Source organism: Taudactylus pleione, unplaced genomic scaffold (assembly GCF_031769625.1).
Source record: "Taudactylus pleione unplaced genomic scaffold, aTauple2 ptg000172l, whole genome shotgun sequence".
In the NCBI taxonomy this organism is placed as follows: domain Eukaryota; kingdom Metazoa; phylum Chordata; class Amphibia; order Anura; family Myobatrachidae; genus Taudactylus; species Taudactylus pleione.
This window is the reverse complement of record NW_028284574.1, coordinates 4,204,329-4,225,048: the sequence shown is the minus strand read 5'-3', so window position 1 is coordinate 4,225,048 and position 20,720 is coordinate 4,204,329.

Below are 20,720 nucleotides of genomic sequence, written 5' to 3'. Positions count from 1 at the left end.
TGGCTTATTCTATAATCTTGGAGTTACAGACTTGTTGGCTCTGCTAAACAGAAACTCCAGCAGATGTCCATGGTCCCAGAAAATATCTTAACTTGAGCTCAAATACATATAAAGATATATTTGCTACAGGATCTGTGCACAGTTTGCATTATACGGTGCATGAGAAAATATTTGATACTTCATAACAACCTGGGAGCGGAGTAGGCATATAGTTGTGGTCCCAGAATTGCCCAGTAAGCAATTGGGTCTGGCTCTTTGCACAGCCTGAAAAGGGGGACTTGTCAGTGCTCATATTGGTGGCGGTCTCTGTCTCTACCATTTTAATAAAGCTGCACTCTTCCGGGCTACCATTTCACACTCACAGTCACAGCTGAGCTAATCAGTGGTTTTTACCCTTTTTAATTGTTGTATGGCCTCAGAGTGAGAGGACTCCTGAAACTAGTATGTGATAGCTGGCAAGGTAGTATTACTGATCATTGTCTCCTATCTTGCAGTACAGATGAGGGAAAGGATAATCATGGTCTCCTATCTTGCAACACAGATGAGGGAAATGATGGTGAGATAAATTACCTTATTGTTTACCAATCTCCAAGCGGCATAGGCCCGCTAATATGTATGGTATAATCAGAAAGCCAAACCCACATAATTACACAAGGCCAGAAATGAATGGTGCCTATCCCAGGATGTAAGAATAAATTGCAGGCTACCTGCTTTTGCTCTTACACTGTGGTAAAATGGTCAGGCCTAGTGAATTGTATAGTGCCCTGGATAAGTGAGGCAGAAATTTCAGGCTTTTCCACATTAATCAGCTAAAGGCTAATGTGGAAAGAAATGTGTCAGCAATGGTGGTATTTTATCCCCTCATGGAGGCCCCTGAGTTAGACCCCTTATCCAATTTGTTACAGGAATGCAAGAAGGGCAAATGAGTGGAGGCAGTCCAGTATAGGGAATAACTTAGTGCTGCCCAATGTTGGGACATGGGGGAGGTGTTAACTGTCCAGGATGCACAATTTATGTGTATCCAAGGGTCCACCACCCTCACATAGCATGTGGTAGACACAGGGGTGCCAAACCCATTCAACAAAAACCATACTAAGTTATCCTTGTGGTTACCGAGCATTCTCAAACATGGAGATTAATGAGATGCTGAAATTAGGGGTTATTGTGAAGTTCAATAGTCCATGTGTAGCTGGGATAGTCTTTGTTCCCAAGAAGGATGAGACCACTAGGTTCTGCATGGATTACCAACAATTGAATGAGGTGACTGTCACAGATGTCTATCCCATGCCCCAAGTGGATTCATTGTTGGAGAGATTAAGGGGAGTCACCTATGTGACAACTCTATCTTTTAGCAGATGATAGTGGCAGATCCCCTTAAGTCCTGGGGCCCAAGAAATATTGCATTTACAACCCTGTTCAGGCTTTATCATTTTTTGTCTACTCATTTTGGCATGAAGAATGTCCCGGCCACTTTTAAAAAAAATGTAGATGTAATGTTGGAAGGGTGTCAGTATTTTGCAAAAGCATTTGTAGATGCCATAGCCATATTCAGTTTTTGCTGGGAAGAGAATCTAGTACATGTAGTCGATATCCTCAGGACATTTCACCAGGCTGGAATTACCATCTATTCTAAAAAATATCAAATATGAATGGCTGATGTACATTATCCGGATCACCATGTGGCAGAGGGTCAGGTTCATCTGGAGCCAGCAACAGTGAAAGCCATTCTAAACTGGCCTGGACCTTCCTCTCAGAAAAAAGTGAAAGCATTTCTTGGAATGTCTGGCTATAATAGTAGGTTCTTTCTCTAATATAATAATCAGGCCAAACATTTGACCAATCTGACCAAAAAGAAATATGTTAGGAAGGTTGCATTGTTCCCTGGGTGTGTGAGTACATTTGTGGGCCTGAAGGATGCCTGCTCTAGTGCCTCAGTACCAGCTGCCCCTGATTTCTATGAGTTCATAATTCAAACTGCCACCACTGGTTGTGGTTTGGTTGCATAGTGCCTGATTCAGGTTAGTACTTAAACCCAATGGCTTACATACTACACACATTCACAGGATCTGTTCTGCGCATGTGAAGAATCAGTCTTGTGATCACGCTTACAGCCACATCTCAATTGACAGACTATAGCTGTTTGGATTTGGGGAGTCGGTGGAGCCAGCCTTTGTTCCCGGAATCTGAGGCGTCTAATGCCCATTTTCTGGTAGTGCCGATACCAGGCTGGCCTTGGCCATGCAGGTAAGATGGCCATTCTGAGTAGCCTTTGTCTTTCTCAGATAGCCATAGCTGCAACCATTGCAACAAATAGTCATAATGGGGATCCAATGCTGCATTTTTGGAAGCAGCATTAGGATCTGTGATGCCGTCAGGTGGCATCTATTTCCTGCAGAATCTACCTGCCTACTGCAGCATTGGAATATTTACACACTGCTACTGCATCCAAAAACAGAGCTGCTGTGTGTTCTGTGTCCACTTCTGAATAAGGCCCAGTGTTAAGCCAAGTGGGGGAGGATGGCCATGACCACCCTGTGGTATACATGTTCCAAAAGCTGCTTTATTTGGAAGTGGCTTATGCTACTATTTAATAATGCCTGCCCAATGTGCAGACTTTGAAAAAGTTACAACTGTAGATATACAGCCAAGAATTTACTGTGGTGACCAACCACAGCCTACTACATTGGTTACAAAAGACAGCTTGGGATAATGGGATATTATTGCGATGGAGTCTAGACTTGCAAAATTTTTATTTCTCTATCTCACAAAAATTGCTGTGAGCACATCTAGGAGAGATGAAGGAAACAATTTCCCATCTTTTCAAGTTCACGTGGCTAGTTCCAGACCCTGGGTCCAACCCTGCTCCCTCGATTTAAGGAAGGGGGTTTCAAAATGGACTATCCCAGGCTCATTATGTTAGTGTTTTTAAGATGGCCACAGGGAATAATGATACTTGGATCTGCCTGGTATCCTTAGCAAAACATAGTTGGCACGTTTGGATGAAGCTGGGCCCTGGCTAGATGTGTTTCTTTCTACTAACAAAATATCAATTTGGTAAGGTCTTGAAGTATTGTATTATCTTTTTGGGTCTCCCCTGTGCTGAGTATGGCCCCATTCAGACTATATTGGGATAACCACTTCCTCTGCTGCACAAGGACTCTTGGCTGCTGACATTAAAGTTTGAGTCATTGGAAGTCAGAGGATTTTTTTCAATATGTTCGATTGGGCAAAATTCTTTCAGGTGCTTTGTCTTTTACTTGCTAACTGGAGGACTAGTACTCACTGTTTACACAGGGGTCTGTGAGGAATTAAAAATTTTCCTATGAAAGGAAACAAGTAATATATTATATACAACTGTGTCCTGCTACATCTTTGCTCATAGCATGGCATTCTGGCTTCCCTGCCATGGCATGTCAATATGCCTTATGGTGTAGTGTGGCATTCTGTATGCTGCGAAACACTACACGCCATGTAGTACACAGTTTAACCACTGGGTGGTGAATGCTCCATGGATGAAAACTACAGTACTGAATACAATACTGTAGCAGTGGACGGTCAGTGGCAAATGCAGGGGTTTCCAAATGTTTGATTTCCAAGCAAGTGTGGCCAGTCCAGAGGACATAATCAGCACTTATCCAGCTATAATTTATATCATACGAAGTACAGTGAATGTGATAATTCTGACATATACAGGACCAGCGATCACAGTAAGCCATTATATGCAGCAGTAGGGCCATCCTGTCTGAGTTGAATATTTTTATTTCATATGTGGGCTCCATTCCAGATCAAATGAGGAATTTCCAGAATCTGGGAGGGGAGGGGGGGTCAGAAAAAAAACCTTGCACTGCCCTGGACATATATGTGCAGATTGGTCTCCTTATATACTGGATAGTGTATTATTATACAGTATTAAAAATGTACCCTATAGATGGTCTATATCAGTGCACCGCTAACAGTGCATGTTTTCTAGACCTCCTCTTTTGTGCACAAGTATATATGGTGCTAATTATTTCATTTGTGACACTGAGGGGATCTTAAAAACAGGCAGGTTTAATATTATATGCTATTTCTATTGTGGTGTGGGCTAGGGTGGGGGTTTCTAGGCAACTGGAAAACCCCCCTGTGTTTGCCTATGACGGTGATTAGTGAGAAGCTGGCCAATCATGTTCAGGCAGAGTCACTCCTCCAGGTGCTTGAAATGATCATTTTGTGTCAAGACTAAACCACTATAGACATTATACTCATTATGGGCAGCATTCCATAAAGATAGAGGAAGTCAAGTTCAAAATTATTAAGGTACTCTGATGTACTGAATACATTGTTCCGAACTTGCATTACCTTTCATTTCTATGTTACGCCACCCAGCTGCATTTTACTCTAAGCCACTATAGACATTGGAGCTTATTCAGAGGCTACGACCGCACGGCCGCCTCGATGTTTTGCCAGTGCGCATGCGCACAAGAGTGCCGGCTCCTTCGTGCACATGCGTGAGACCTGCTACAACCGACAGCGCCGGTCGTAGTGGGTCTCGATCCAAACGGGGCGAGCTGTCGATGTTGATTGACAGCTCGCCCCATTTGGAAGGCGGGCCGGGGGGGTGGCAGCCCAAACGGAGGCGTTCCCATGGGAACGCCTGCCGTTTGGGGGAGGCCCCACTGACTTCACTAGTGATGTCAGTGGAGAGCTTCCGGCTCAGACAGAGCCAGAAGCTCTCCGGGGCTTACGACAAGTGAGACCCTACCCTAGGGTCTTGTCGTAAGCCCCGATGGTCGCGATGGTCTCTGACCATCGCGACCATCACCCAAGTGGTCGTTAGAGCTGTGGGTGTTAACCCACAGCCTAACGACCGCAACAGAGGCGGGCGGTCAGGATGCAAGTGGCCGCCCAGTTTCTGAGCGACCGCTTGCATCCTCCGACCGCCTCTGAATCAGGCCCATTGCACTGATTACAGACCATCCTGTATACTGTCGCTACATGGTGTAAAGACGCCTGGCTTAAAGACGCAATGGCAGTTTTCCATAAAGAGAGATCATTTCAGGTTCAATACATTTAAAGTGGTCTGCTCAACTTTATGCATTGCTCCGCACTTTCCCCCTCCCTTCATCTCTATGATATTGTATGCTACCAAGCCCGCATTACACTCTAAACTGCTATAGACAATGTATTTTATTGTACACATTGTGCTGAATGGTTACTTTCTCCCAAAACCTAAGCAAGCATGAGTCATTCATCACAAACCTCACAGGGTGGTGGGGACGGGGAAGCTGCCTACAGTATGAAAGTGTTACATATTGTGCTTTGTGCCAAGGTACTTGCAAATTCAGTGGCCTCCAGGAGCGCTGCTTGAAATGATCACTTTGTGTCAAGACTAAACTGCTTTTCTGTGTATTGTATTCATTATGGGCATTCTGTATTGAATACTATTGGGCACTTTCCACATCCCTTCATCTCTATGTTATGCCGGGCTGGGAATTAAATCCCTGCTGTCATGATGCCGCTGGTCAGAATATTGACAGCGACATCACGACAGCTAGAATCCCGACACCCATAGGAACAAATGGTAAGTGTTTTCCTAACCCCTACCCTAACCCTCCCTCCCCAGTGCCTAACCCTAAACTCCCCCCTAGTGCCTAAGCCTAACTTTTGCCTCCCTGCACCCTAAACCTAACACCCCCTCCCCGGTGCCTAAACCCAGATGGCCTCTTGCCGACTCCTGATCACAGGTTGAGGTTTCGATCCCCACTTGACCTTGGGGTATCAGGGATTCCTGCTTACCATCAGTGACCGCCTTTCACTGACTCTGCCCACTGTGCAATGGGCGTATAACCATGCTGCCACCACCAAGCTCCTCCTATCGGCACTCGGAACCGCTTATGAACACCCAGGCTCCTACCTCAGCACCTGGAACTGCTTCTGCTGGCGTATGTGTTGACTAGCTGTGGCCACACCCCCTGATTGGTGTTGGCTGATTCCTCCTGATCTCTCACAATGGACTAGGCTCTGCATGGTAGTTTGGCAGAGGACTTGAACTTGGAGACGCGGAGCTCCACCCAGAACAGCCGGAGAATGGAATAGCATTTAGCACATTTTGGAAACCTCCAGCTTTGATTTTGAAAGGTTATATTTGTCCACAAGTTGCAAAAATCAATTTACTGTAATGATCAAAAAACTATTTATTGTACATTAATTTTTTTCTGAAATACTGTATACTGGTATATTGTGATTTCAGTAGATTAATACAAATACTGTACATTAAATACTGCACAGTAGTTAGAAAGCTCCAGTACTGTTCATTGATACTGTATAGAGTACTGGAATTGAAGTGCACTGTACTAGAGTATACTGTACATTATATTACTTTACATTTAATAAAAAAAAGTAAAAAAATATGTATATTAAAAAAAAAATCTGTATTGAAGAATAATTAAAAAAAAATACTGATGTACAAAACAACATTGGCTATTTCTGGCCCTCAAACCCAAGACACTGGATCTGTAAGGCACTCACCATACCAGTTCACTGTCGAAGCCGGATAATTGGCTGAGACAGGATCGGTTTAAATTAAATCTGCGCAACGCCATTTTGTGACTGGCCGCCCAGCGCCATTTTATTGAAACTCGCCATTATAAGTACATACGGCGATACTATTTAGCATCGTGCAATTTCCACGCAATAGAAAGAAGTTAAAAGTCCTCACCATGTAAATACAGACAGTCACTTAAACATATAAAATGATTAACCCTGCAAAACACATTCCATGATGTACTCCAAAAAACACATAGTCGCACAGCGCTAACTAGCATCTTTTCCCAATTCCCCAATACTTACACACACTTACACAAATGGTTCCCAAGTATTAAAGTGTAATATTCAAGGTTTATTCAGTAAATATTAATGTTGTGAAATAAAGATTATTTGATATCTGAGGTTTAGTACATGGTAAGCAGACCGTGTTTGGTGTTGTACTGATCCACTGTGTCTCAACAGATTTCCAGTATCATCGGTGAGAAGATCGATACATGCATCTGCAAAATATGGACTATAGAGACTTAAAACATTAAAATGTACTCTGTAATGTTAACAGCTAAGATTAGCATGCAGCGGGAAAAAGGACACAAAGGGCGGTTGGAGGCTGTTTGTGTCTATTTGAATTGACCTATGAACTATCATGTAACAAAAGCACCTTTAAGAAGAACCAATGGAATCATGCCAATCTGTTCTATTGTATTGCCTATTCCTGTAAGTGTATATATGTGCGCTCTCTGACCCCAGTCGAGAGTCTTCTTGCTGTGCTGTTGACAGAGGTTTCTAATGCTGATGCCGGTATCTGGGCCCAGAGCGCATGCGTATATAACAACTGTACCTTGTATGTAGATCACAGTGTGTAACCATCTGTTTTTATATTGAATAATAACTTTTTGTGCTTTGGAACCACATTCAAAGTCTGAAAGCATTTATTTACTGTGCGACTCATTACACTAAATAGCGACAATTTAAGAAGGTATAGGCAGGATTTTAGAAGTTATAGACAGGATTGCATAGAGGTTTTAATTAGGTATCGATAGATGGGGACTCGCAGTGTGAAATCACGCTACCGGTCACTATGTAACACTCGGTAGCTATCTCTCAGCAAAAGGGTGGAGGCGCATAGCTGGAGAACGCATTGTGCCTTCGAAATCTGCTACCACTTTGTTGCTGAGAGTCCGCTACCTGTTATTGTGGCTTTAGGAGCGCTGATTGAGAATCCAGGGATGAGGGAGGAAAAAGTTTGTTTTCCTTCATCGATAGTTGTTTTGTGTTAAATAGGGGAAGTCGCATCATTGTGTATGCGACCAGTCGCACTATAGCATAAAAATCATAATACGTGTTGTGTAGTAGTCGCATTATTGTGTATGCGACAAGTCGCACAATAGCATATATGTATTTCCTGTATTGCTGTCATGTGTTTTAAACAAAGCCGTTGAGAGTGAACGGTGATATTGATAGATAGCATTGTTGAAAATACATTGATCAGTGTTGCCATAGTCTGGGAAAACATGTATTTTTCTCTGCAGGAAAAGGGTGTGTAACAGTGAGTATTTATTGGTAGGGACAACAGTTCCCTAGTTAAGGCTATCGTAGGACCCTTAAGGACTAGGCGCAGGGGTCGACCTAGTAGCTTGGTAGTAGATACCATTCTAACACATAAGCAGGTGTATTTGTTGTCTTTGTTGTAGGTTCGGCTCCCAGTGTGATTACAGTATTCAGTGATCAGTTAGGGTTATTTGAGCATTGTAATTGAACTGCACAGTTTTGGCTAAATTGTGATTGTGAACTGGGCAGAGGGTGGACGAAATCACTGAAAAGGGTAGGTTTTATTGGAATGCGTACATGCTAGCAGTTGAAAGGTAGTCAAAAAGGGAATAGGTGAGTGGAGGCATCTACACTTTCTTCCATAGGTGAGTGGAGGCATCTCGACTTTCTTCCATAGGTGAGTGGAAGCATCTAGACTATCCTTCCATAGGTTTGTGGACGCGTCCTGGTAAGACGTCCACAGGTAAGTGAAAGTATCTTGATTGTCTTTCACTAGTTTAAATCTCCATTGAAAAGCTTAGGGTTCTCCCAGATGGGGGCCAAGCAAATGGTAGAGATGTTAGATGATGTGCTGCTGTTGGAAGCACCACTTGGATCGGCACACCATATTATGCATACTAAGTACAGTGCTTATGCAATTAGGTACTGTGATGTATGGATTAAAATGACGAGGAAGAGTGTTAGACCGTTTCCCAGAATTGGCAGCTTTGATAAGGAGGTATTGAACAATGTCCGAGATAGTATCTGTATGGTGCGCTCTCACATGAAAAAGGTAAAATATAACGAGTGTTTAATATTATGGCAGTGTGAGGTGGATGCGTGGCTTAAAGGTGTGCATGCGACGCAAACTAGCATCACGAGCATGTTACCAGAGAGTACACATGCAGCGCTAAACTGCGGTTCGTGCGCACAAGTGCAGCAAGGTAGCATTCCGGAAGGTATAGCCAGTGGTTTACGCGCACCTCCGCCGCCCTATGCGGATGGGGGTGCAGGTACAGTTGTTGAGAAAACCCATAAAAATGTAACAAGTAACTTGTACCCTCTCTTAAGTAATCATAAGGAAAATGTTTATGATGCGGATGATTAGCCTATTGTTATGTCTGCCATTTCCCATGCTGTACACATGTTAGATGCTCCATCACAACAAGCACAAGTGGTGCCGCCATCTTCATCAGTGATAGTACATGAAGTGTTAACATCCACTGCACCCATAGAGGAAGTTGTTAACCCTACACATAGCAGTAAATAGATTAAATCCCCAGCCAGGTAACAAGGTCAAAAGTAGCAGTGTGGCTGGTCTGCATCCCATCCGGACAATAACTGTTCCGAATGGAAATGTGGATGCGAACAGTGTAGTGCCCACAAGGGATGTAGCAATGCATTGTCCTTGGACAAGAGCGGAGATAATTCCATAATGAATGATTTCCCCCATCCTAAAAAGGAGTTAGCCAAATGCCAAAGATTTCTTAAAAATTTGTGTAGTGCTCATGAGCCAACCAATATAGATTGGCCAGTGGTGTTAAGGGCTTGTCTTCCACGCAATACCAACGTGACAAAGTTTAGCACAGATTGTGTATTGGATGGAGATGTTCCTTTAACAGACAAAATTAACCAAGGTAACATTTCCCACATTATAACTCAATTGGGTGTATATTTTCCAGTAGTAGTTAACTGGAGCAAAATTTTCACCATAAAACAAAAAGAGAGTGAATCTGCAGAGGATTATTGTAACCAAGCTCTGCATGCTATCACCCAGTACACTGGTTTAGAGGATATTAAAGATAGCACTCATCAGAGGGGAATGATCGTCACTGTACTTATGGATGGTCTAAAAGAAAACCTAAAGACCCAAGTTCAGACCTCACAACCTGGCTGGAGGGGAGTCACTGTAGACACCCTCATAGAATCCGCTATTGAACACGATAAGAACATCCTTAAAAAGAGAGAGACCCAGAGCAAGAAGCTATTGGCTGTTAGTATTCAAGCTCTAGAAGGAATGACTACAACATCACAGCCAACAGACACACATGCACTTTCACAGCTACACATCCTCACCAATCCTGCACCACCTCAAACACAACCCTACCCCACTTATCACACACAGCCACAAAACCCATACTATCCACAACCTCCATATTTCCCTCAATATACTTACCCACACCCACTATCTTTCCCTTCCGCTCAACCCACACAGCAATCCTTTCACCCACCCCACTCACGAAAGTGCTTTAAGTGCAACCAAGTGGGACATGTAAGTAGGAACTGTATGGTGAAGAAGGTAGGACCCCCTAACCAGGGAGTACCTGGATATCCCCATACAGGATATACACAGAGTACAGGAAACCCACATCTGTCACCAGCTCCAATTGTGGCCGTAAATGCTGTATTGGAGAGTGAGAGTCAACGCTAGGGGTCAGGTCATACCTGTAGTCTACAGATAGTCAGGTTAACGGAAAGTACTAGGGAAGAACTGATGATGATGGTTGATGTAGCTGGTACTAAATATCCTTTTCTTGTAGACACAGGGGCAACCAGGTCAGTGATAAAATCTCCCGCTAACTTACAGGTAACCAGCGAGATGGTACCAGCAATGGGTGTAAAGGGTAAAGTGCAACATTATCCTTTGACAAAATCCACAGAGGTCACTATCAGACCATTGCATACCAGGCATTCTTTCTTCCTGGCAGCAGCGGCTCCTACTAACCTACTGGGAAGGGATTTGTTATGTAAGATGGGATGTGTCATATATTGTACCCCTGATGGTGTATTTCTAGATATCCCAGAGAGAGTTTTGCGCATGAGGTGAGGAATTTGTTGGACACTCCCCAAAGGATAATGTATCACTCTACTGGTTTAAGTGAAAATCCATCTCAGGAAGATCAAATGTTATCCCAAATTCTAGATTCACTTTGGACCAAGGATGGACAGGACACTGGATTAATGGCAAATGTAAGTCCCGTAATGGTAAATCTAAAAAGTGGTAGGCAAGCTCCTAAAATTCCCCAATACCCATTAAAACAGGAGGTAGAATTAGGGGTTTACCCCATAATTGAGCAATTGTTACAGCAGGGAACTTTAGTTCATACAGCAAGTGTAGCCAACAGTCCCATCTTTCCTGTAAAGAAGAGTGGTGGGAGGGGTTATAATCTGTTACAAGACCTTAGAGGGGTTAATAAGGTGGTAGAGAGCCAAATTCCCGTAGTGCCAAATCCAGCTTTCATTCTTATGCAGGTCCCACCCAATGCAACCCATTTCACTGTCATTGACCTCTGTTCTGCTTTCTTCTCTGTACCTCTTCATCCTGACTGTCAGTACCTATTCGCCTTTACATACAGGGGTGTCCAATACACATGGACATGATTGCCCCAGGGTTTCATAGACAGCCCCAGTATCTTCTCCCAGGCCTTACACGACTGTTTACAATCTTTTCAACCTGCCAATGGATCTATTCTAATACAATATGTGGACGATTTATTGTTATGTTCTGATTTGTTTATGTCATGTTTAAATTATACTAAACTTTTGTTGCTTCATCTCTCGCAAACAGGACACAAGGTTGCTAAGGACAAACTACAGCCATGCCAGTCCAGGGTTAAATATTTGGGATACTCCCTAACTCAGTGGTTATGACATCTCACAATTGACAGAATCCAGGCCATACAGAACATGACACTGCAGCAGAATCAACAGCAAATTCGTACCTTCTTAGGAATGTATTGATACTGCAGAATGTGGATCTCAGGTTTTTCTATTTTGGCCTTGCCATTACAGGACTTAGGCCCTCATTCAGAGGCGGTCGGAGGATGCAAGCGGTCGCTCAGAAACTGGGCAGCCGCTTGCATCCTGACCGGCCGCCTCTGTTTCGGTCGTTAGGCTGTGAGTTAACACCCACATCTCTAATGTCCGCTAGGGTGATGGCCGCGATGGAGCTTACGACGAGACCCTAGGGTAGGGTCTCACTTGTCGTAAGCCCCGGAGAGCTTCTTGCTCTGTCAGAGCCGGAAGCTCTCCACTGACATCACTAGTGATGTCAGTGGGGCCTCCCCCAAACAGTAGGCATTCCCATGGGAATGCCTCCATTTGGGCTGCCACCCCCCCGGCCCACCTTCCAAACGGGGCTAGCTGTCAATCAACATCGACAGCTCACCCCGTTTGGATCGAGACCCACTACGACCGGCGCTGTAGGTTGTAGCAGGTCTCACGCATGTGCACGAAGGAGCCGGCTCTCTTGTGCTCATGCGCACTGGCAAACATCGAGGTGACCGTGTGGTCATAGACCGTACGGCCGCCTCTGAATAAAGCCCTTAGTCTCTTCCTCAAAGCCCGATCCTGTCAAACACACAGAGGAATCAGAGCAAGCTTTCCTTAATCTTAAGGATAGTCTGACAAGAGCACCTGCATTGGGAATACCTGATTATGAAAAACCTTTTGATTTGTATTGTATGGAAGCTGATGGTTATGCAGCAGGTGTCCTCACACAAAAACATGGTGATGCCAGTAGTCCCGTAGCATACTACATTGCACAATTGGACACTGTGGCAAGATCACTCCCAATGTGTTTAAGAAGTGTAGAAGCAACTGCTCTATTGGTCAGTAAGAGTGAGGATGTGGTACTAGGCCATGATATGATTGTTGATACTCCCTGTGCTGTATCTGCTTTGCTAAACTCTGCCCAAACCAGACATGTCTCCTCAGCTAGGTTCACAAAATGGGAACTAGCCTTAATAGCACCTGCAAACATCACCATCAAAAGGTGCAGTATGTTAAATCCAGCTACGTATTTACGTGGAGAGAGGTGAGCCGCTGGCAACAGGTGAGTTCTGCAGGTATATTGATGCACATGATTGTATGGAATATCTGAATCAAACCTTTACTGCAAGACCTGACATACGGGACATACCTTTAGAAAATGTAGATGTAACATTGTACATGGATACGAGTTGTCATAGACAAACTGACACTGGAGAGTTATGTACAGGTTATGCTGTGGTAAATGATGAGGAGGTTATAGAAGCCGAACCTTTAGGCCCACCACACTCGGCCCAAGTGGCGGAACTACTGGCACTAAAGAGAGCGTGTGAATTAGTGGAAGGTAAATCTGCTAATATCACACTGACTCTAGGTACGCCTTTGGGGTAGTACACGACTTCGGTGCCTTATGGCGTCTGAGAAAATTTATGACAGCAGCAGGCACACCAATTACACATTCCAAACATATAAAAGGACAGCAACAGCAATCCAATGCCATAGGTAGTGGCAGTAATTAAGTGTAATGCCCATACATGTGAGGATGATCCGGTGTCACTGGGCAACAACAGGGCAGACGAAGCTGCAAAATGGGCAGCAGGGTTAAAAATGAACAAATCATGACTTTTCAAACAATTGATATGCTGAAATTAATTGAGATGTGAAATTTGTGTTCTATCCAGGAAAAGCCAGTCTGGAGGTCCAAGGGATGTGGGCAAGAGTCCTCTGGACGCTGGAGAGACGGACAAGGTAAGCCAGTGGCTCCCAAGGCATACTACCCAAGCCTGGCTGAGGCAGCACACGGTCTGACTCATCTGGGAAAGCAAGGTATGTGTAAATTGGTGAGAGCATACTGGTGCGCATCGGGGTTTTCTTCTCAAGCGGAAAAGAGAGCATTGTCCTGTCTGACCTGCTTGAGGAAATACATTGGGAAAATGATCCCTACTGAACCATCCCACATTCCTCCAACTGACCCAATTGATTTCATCCAATTACCACCCTGCAGGAATCTCAAGTATGTATTAGTGTGCACTGATGTGTTTTCCAATTGGGTTGAGGCATACCCAGCTGCCACTAATACTGCTGCGTTCACTGCCAAGAAAATTGTTCAGGAGTTTGTGTGCAGATACGGTATCCCTAAAATTATCAAGAGTGATAGGGGTACTCATTTCACAGGTAAAGTTTTTCAAAATATGTGTAAACTGATGGGTATTAATAGTCAACTTCATACCCCCTACCGACGTGCAAGCCAGTGCCAAGGTGGAGAGGATGAACGGTACTATTAAAAAAAAATTAAGTAAGATCATGGCAGAGACTGGACTAGGATGGCCAGAAGCATTACCGTTGGTCCTACATAGCATAAGGACCACTCCTAGACCCCCTCTAAATCTGTCCCCCTTAAACACTGTTTGGTAGACAACCTCATTTGATTGTAAGTCCGCAGGAAGATTTGAAAAGGTAACAACGAGGTAACTGTAAGGTATCTTATAGCAATGAGTAAACAGTTAAAACAGCAACAGCAGAAACTGAAATTGTTGTCCCATGATATGCCTGAAACAAACTGTCATTATGTTGAACCTGGAGAATATGTTATGATCAGAAGTTTCTTGCATTCAGGTTTTTTGACTGATCATTGGGAAGGTCCATATCAGGTGTTGCTGACGAGTACCACATCTTTGAAGGTGGCCGAGAGAGATACCTGGGTCCATTCCACTCACTGCAAGAAGGTCAACCAACCGGTGGAGAAACAAGGCAGAGATGAGGCTGATAAAGTGGACCTGTCGATCATGAGCTTGTTCCAGGAGGGTTAAAAGGTTGAAGTGAGATATCTGAGCTAAAGAAATTTTCAGGTCCTTGCTGTGGCAATGGACTGGACTGCTGTGTTAATTTTTATATTCTCTTCCAGAGTTTCCATCATCCTGATTTGTTTGGGGATTTCTGGTTTCTGTGACGGGGGACCGATAGAGGAGATGGGAGCTGATGGCAGTATTGATGGAGTGGAGTCAAAAGGAGGAGTGCTATGCCAATCAGGTGAGTGTTTGATCAATCTTAGTACAGTAATTTTTAAGACATCTGCTATTTTGGATACTCGGAGACAGTGTGAAGGTCTATCGTCTGAGGATTATTGTGTGTGTGAGTTCTGTGGGTCCGTAATTGATGAGAGATGCATCCAATGGTGTCAACCCAAGTATAACCAGTATTGGGGTGGGTATCCTTTAGAGGACTATCACACCATGGTGGGCAAAATTTTAAACCAAACTGACTGTTGGGTGTGTTCTCAAGTGCCCCAAGGACAGCATAATGTAGGATTAGTGCCATTCCCATGAAATGTCTCTGAAATTATAGAATCACAAAGAGGGCATGCATTAGATGGAAAATTTCTTAATACCAAACCACACCATTTTAAACTCCACCAGTACCAAGTAGATAAATAATTTTTATGTTTAAACATCACCAACTCCAATGAACCAGGATGTTGGGAGGTGACTGGGAATAATCAGACGAAGACCTTCTCACTAAGAGCTGATCGTGAGCCTATGAATTATGAATTGTTATGCACAACTAGGTCAAGTGGAAGACACTTTCGGGATAAATATACCAAAGAAATGATTGGTAGGGTACCAGAAGGGTGTTGTGCCAAGATATGACAACCCGAAACATGTATGAGTCAAATGGGAGAACCTGAAGTAGGATCACTTGCCAGGGAAATGTGTACGACGATAATGATGTTTACTTTTCCTTATGTTCTCCCCGATTATGTATATTTTATATTTGGAAGGAAAGCGTATAAGTGGCTGTCTCTGAGTTCCGAAGGTTTGTGTTATTTGGGAAAAGTAATTCCAGAAGTTATGACCCTTACAAATGGTGAAATGCTTAGTATTCATAAAGACACACAATCACCATATCTTCACACACACAGTATGAACAAAGAGACAAAAGAAATATGATACCTGGTGATGTGCATAAAGCCACACAGTTAATTAGTGAGACAACTGGCTTTCAAGTTTTAGTAGCATTGGATCCCACCAGGATCGCTCAGGGTACACTAAATTTTTTGATATATCCAAGATCTTGCTAAATTAATAGATAATATCACCGAGATGTATGATGACACATTCAGGTATACAGGTAGGGAGTTGCAAGCTTACAAGAAAGAACTCTTGCAACATAGACTAGTGTTAAATTATTTAACAGCTGTCACTGGAGGGTATTGCGTAACTTTGGCCACCCAATTTGGAGTAAAGTGTTGAACTTATATTACAAACGATACAAGCGATCCCAAGGAGGTGATGGACCGGAAGATGATGAAATTCTGCAGCTGAAATGGGAATTTCGAAAGAACCATAATGCTTCAGTGGCTGAAGTAGAGGAGAAGGTAGAGGAATTAGTTTCATGGTTGAACCCAGTGAGATGGTTCTCAGGCCTAGGAGAGTGGGTCCAGGAAATGATTACGAGCATAGGTAAACTCCTGATCCTCATACTGGTTGTCATCATAGTATTTGGCATATGTGTCAGGTGTGTTCCTACTGTGTTGAAGTGTGGAAAATGTAAAGATAAGGTGAATCAAAGGAATTAAATCATGATGGTGGTCAGTAGTAACAATATGAATACTGAGGTAAATGTAGGACTGCATTACAACCCTGAACTAGGAATTACCATCATATAATGTATTATATTTAGACATGCATAAAATGTGTTATTAAAATGTTATTTTAAATAATGAAAGTCCCTATTTCCCCTCAAGACTTCCTTTATAGGATTGGTGCATCCCCACATCTTTCCCATGATCTCCCAAGATCCGCGGTGTGCGTATAGGGGTAGTTTTAAGTACCCTCCTAGAGACACACTATCGATGGTTTAAGAACCACCGGGTGCCATCCCATAATATAACATTAAATAATATGTCCTAATGTATATCTAAATTAATTTTAAAATCAGAGTATGATAGCATGTTGTTTGCTATCAAAGGGTGGACTGTCAAAGACGGATAATTGGCTGAGACAGGATCAGTTTAAAATTAAATCTGCGCGACGCCATTTTGCGAATGGCAATGAGACGCCATTTTGCCACTGGACGCCCAGCGCCATTTTATTGAAACTCGCCATAAGTACATACAGCGATGCTATTATTTAGCATTGTGCGATTCTCACGCAATAGAAAGAAGTTAAAAGTCCTCACCATGTAAATACCGACAGTCACTAAAACATACAAAATGATTAACCCTGCAAAACACGTTCCATGGTGTACTCCACAAAACACATAGTTGCACAGCGCTAACTAGCGTCTTTTCCCATTTCCCCAATACTTACATACTGCATACTTACATAAAAGGTTCCCTAGTATTAAAGTGTAATATTCAAGGTTTATTCAGTAATTATTAATGTTGTGAAATAAAGATTATTTGATATCTAAGGTTTAGTACATGGTAAGCAGACCATGTTTGGTGTTGTACTGATCCACTGTGTCTCAACAGATTTCTGGTATCATCGGTGAGAAGATCGGAACATGCATCTGCAAACTATGGACTATAGAGAGTTAAAACATTAAAATGTACTCTGTAATGTTAACAACTTAGATTAGCATGCAGCGGGAAAAAGGACACAAAGAGCGGTTGGAGGCTGTTTGTGTCTATTTGAATTGACCTATGTACTATCCTTTAACAAAAGCACAGTTAAGAAGAACCAATGGAATCATGCCAATCTGTTCTATTGTATTGCCTATCCATGTAAGTGTATATATGTGCGCTTTCTGACCCCAGTCGAGAGCCTTCTTGCTGTGCTGTTGATGGAGAATGTTGATGCCGGTATCTGGGCGCAGAGCGCGTGCATATTTAACAACTGTACCTTGGGTCTGTATGATTTATTTGCACTAATTGTCTTTATATCACAGCATGTAACCATCTGTTTTTATATTGAATAATAAGTTTTTGTGCTTTGGAACCACATTCAAAGTCTGAAAGCATTTATTTACTGTGTGACTCATTACGCTAAATAGCAACAATTTAAGAAGGTATAAGCAGGATTTTAGAAGTGGCAGTACTGCAGCTTTAGTGCCTGGCATTTGACAGGATGAATGGCTATTTAGAAGAGTTGTTAGTTATTCCTTAGTTGGGTGCACTCTCCTCAGCCAATGATATGTGATGATGGTGCCATCACGGCGTTTGACACCACCTGTGTCTAACCTTGGAGAGTTATACCAATGATTGAGTTTGGAATGTTTTAGGTTGTCTATTCTTGCTGTCTGCCACCATACTAACTTTAGTCATTTGAAATAAATGTAGTTAATACTGTAGTCAAATAAAATTTGACCATATTCTCAGCCAACTCCTATTGTCATGTGTTTGATTTCAGTAGATAAGTTTGTTATATATCTTTAAGGGGGTATAAGCAGTTTGATATAAACCATTACTGTGTTCAAGATTATTATTCCAACCAGCACACTGGTTGGCTGGTTGGAACAGATGGCCTGATTCAGACCCGCTTGCAAGCACATAGCTCTCGCAAGCGGGTCGATGGTGGCCCAGTGCGCACGCGTGAGCCCCGGAGTGAGTGCAAAAAGTACTCACTCCGTGGCTCACTACAAAATGGGTGGCTGTCGATGTTGATCGACAGCTCACCCCATTTTATAGGCGTGGCAGGGGGGTGGCTTCACAAACGGAGGCATTCCCATGCGAATGCCTGCCATTTGTGGGCGGCCCCACTGACATCACCTGGATGTCAGTGGGAGAGCTTCTGGCTCTATTACAGCCAGAAGCTCTCTGGGGCTTGTGGCCACGAGACCCTACCACAAGGGTCTCGTCGCAATTCCGATAGTCGTAATGGTCTAGACCATCGCGACCATCATCCTGGCCGCTCACAATAGCTGTGGGTGGTGACCCACAGGTATGCGAGCGGCCAAGAGGCCGCAACTAAAAAAAACAGCGCACACCCTGATTCAGAGCGAGCTCTCGCTTTTTGTGAGCGCCTCTGAATCAGGCCCAGAAATCTAGTAATATATGGGATCATCTGTCAATTGGTTGTTTTATCCCAAAAGAAAGAAAATGGACAAACATGTAAGTTCAGACAACTGATATTCCTTTTGATTTAAACAACTTAACTGATTGACTGTTTCTGGTTGGAATGTTAATTTATAAATATGTGTCTAACTTTAAGGGTCCTGAGAACTGAGTTTAGAAAATAGTACTGTAGATTTATAACTAGGTGGGATACCTGGCATTGACTGGGTTGAAGACTGGACCCTAAAGTACACCTGCAGCCTTTATATGTTTACATTGTCCTAGTCAATAACCCCAGTCCATTGCTTCTGAAAAGGACACCACTGTTTGCTAACATGCAAGCAAACAGTGGCATAACTACTGTGGGTGCAAGGAGTGTGGCTGCTATGGTTCCCAAGCTGTCTCTGTGGACTGCTGCTCCCACTGCACCCCATCACGCACAAAAGGTAGGCTGGTCCAGTCAGTGCTGCCAAGGGAAGTGAGTGTAAGCAGTGTTGACTTGGTGCTGGCCTGCCAACTGATTACAGCTGGCGCACTGGCAGGCAGACATGGAGAGACAGTGCTGTCGGTCAAGATGCAGTCAGAGCTCGCAGACTGGCAGCCAATCAGCAGTGGTGGCTCCTGATTGGCTGCCTATCGCGACCAGTACCAGATTCAAATTGCACTGCCACTGTCTGCCTATGTCTTCCGTGGCCTGTTGGTGAGCCAGCTGTGATTAGCTGGTGGCCCGGCACCAAATCCACACCTGCTGACTGCTGATGACACACAGGGGGAGGCGAGTGGCTGATGAAGTAACAAGGGGAGGTGAATTGCTGGGGGGCTCATAATGTGTAAGGGACATTACTGTGTGGCATGTTATAAGGGGCATCACTGTGTGGTGTATTATGTAAGGGGTACTACTATAGTGTGGAAAAATGTGTTATATGGGGCACTACTACTATTTGGCATAATATGTAATTGGCATTACTGTGTGGTAAAATGTGTAGTGAATAGGACATTTCTGTGTGGCATAATGTATAAGGGGCACTACTACTGCATGGCATAATGTGTATAAGGGGTACTACTGTGTGGCATAACCTGAATGGGCTCTGTGTGGCATAACTAGAATGGGCTTTGTGCAGGGGCAAATGTATGGGGGGTTTTTACCTCTGGGTGAGGGCTTTTAATATCTTGCTATGTGGATCACAAAGTTCTAGTTACATCCTTTGATGCAAACATAGAGGGCTGACATATATATGGTCACTTTAAAAAGGACTAAAGGTACCTTTACACTATGCGATGTGCTCACAATGCAATATCATGTCCGATTTCCCTCCAGCAGCTCCCCGGCAATCGTGTACACGATTTGGTGTAAAAAGTGTCCAATTTGAGTTATGAGCTCATGATTTATCATGCATCGTGTCTGATGGCCAAATCGTGAGATTATGCATGATAAATTGTTAGCTTAACAAACACCTCATGATTATTTGCTAGATTTCAAAAAAATTTAAATTATGGGTGGGCTTATTTAGGGGACATATAAAGCGGAAGCCATTTAGGTTTGTGCACTTCTGCTCTGTGACTAGAGAGGCTTGGTATATACCTGCTGAACGCTGTACATTTCAATTGTGCTATACTTTATTTTGCCTGGCTCAACAAAGTGTGTTTTCTATCCTGCATTCTGTGGTGATGGATCCCTATCGGTATAGAGTTCTGCTCGCCTATGCTGGGGTTAAGGTTATGAAGGAGAGGGCCCAGCAAAGGAGGAAAATATGCTGGACCAAGGAGTGGCTGCTGCAGATGGATACTCGTTCTCACATGTCCCTGCTGATGGAGATTCGGGAGAACAATTCGGACGACTATCACAACTTCCTGCACATGGATGACGAGACCTTCCAGGAGTTGCTGCATCTGGTCACCCCTATAT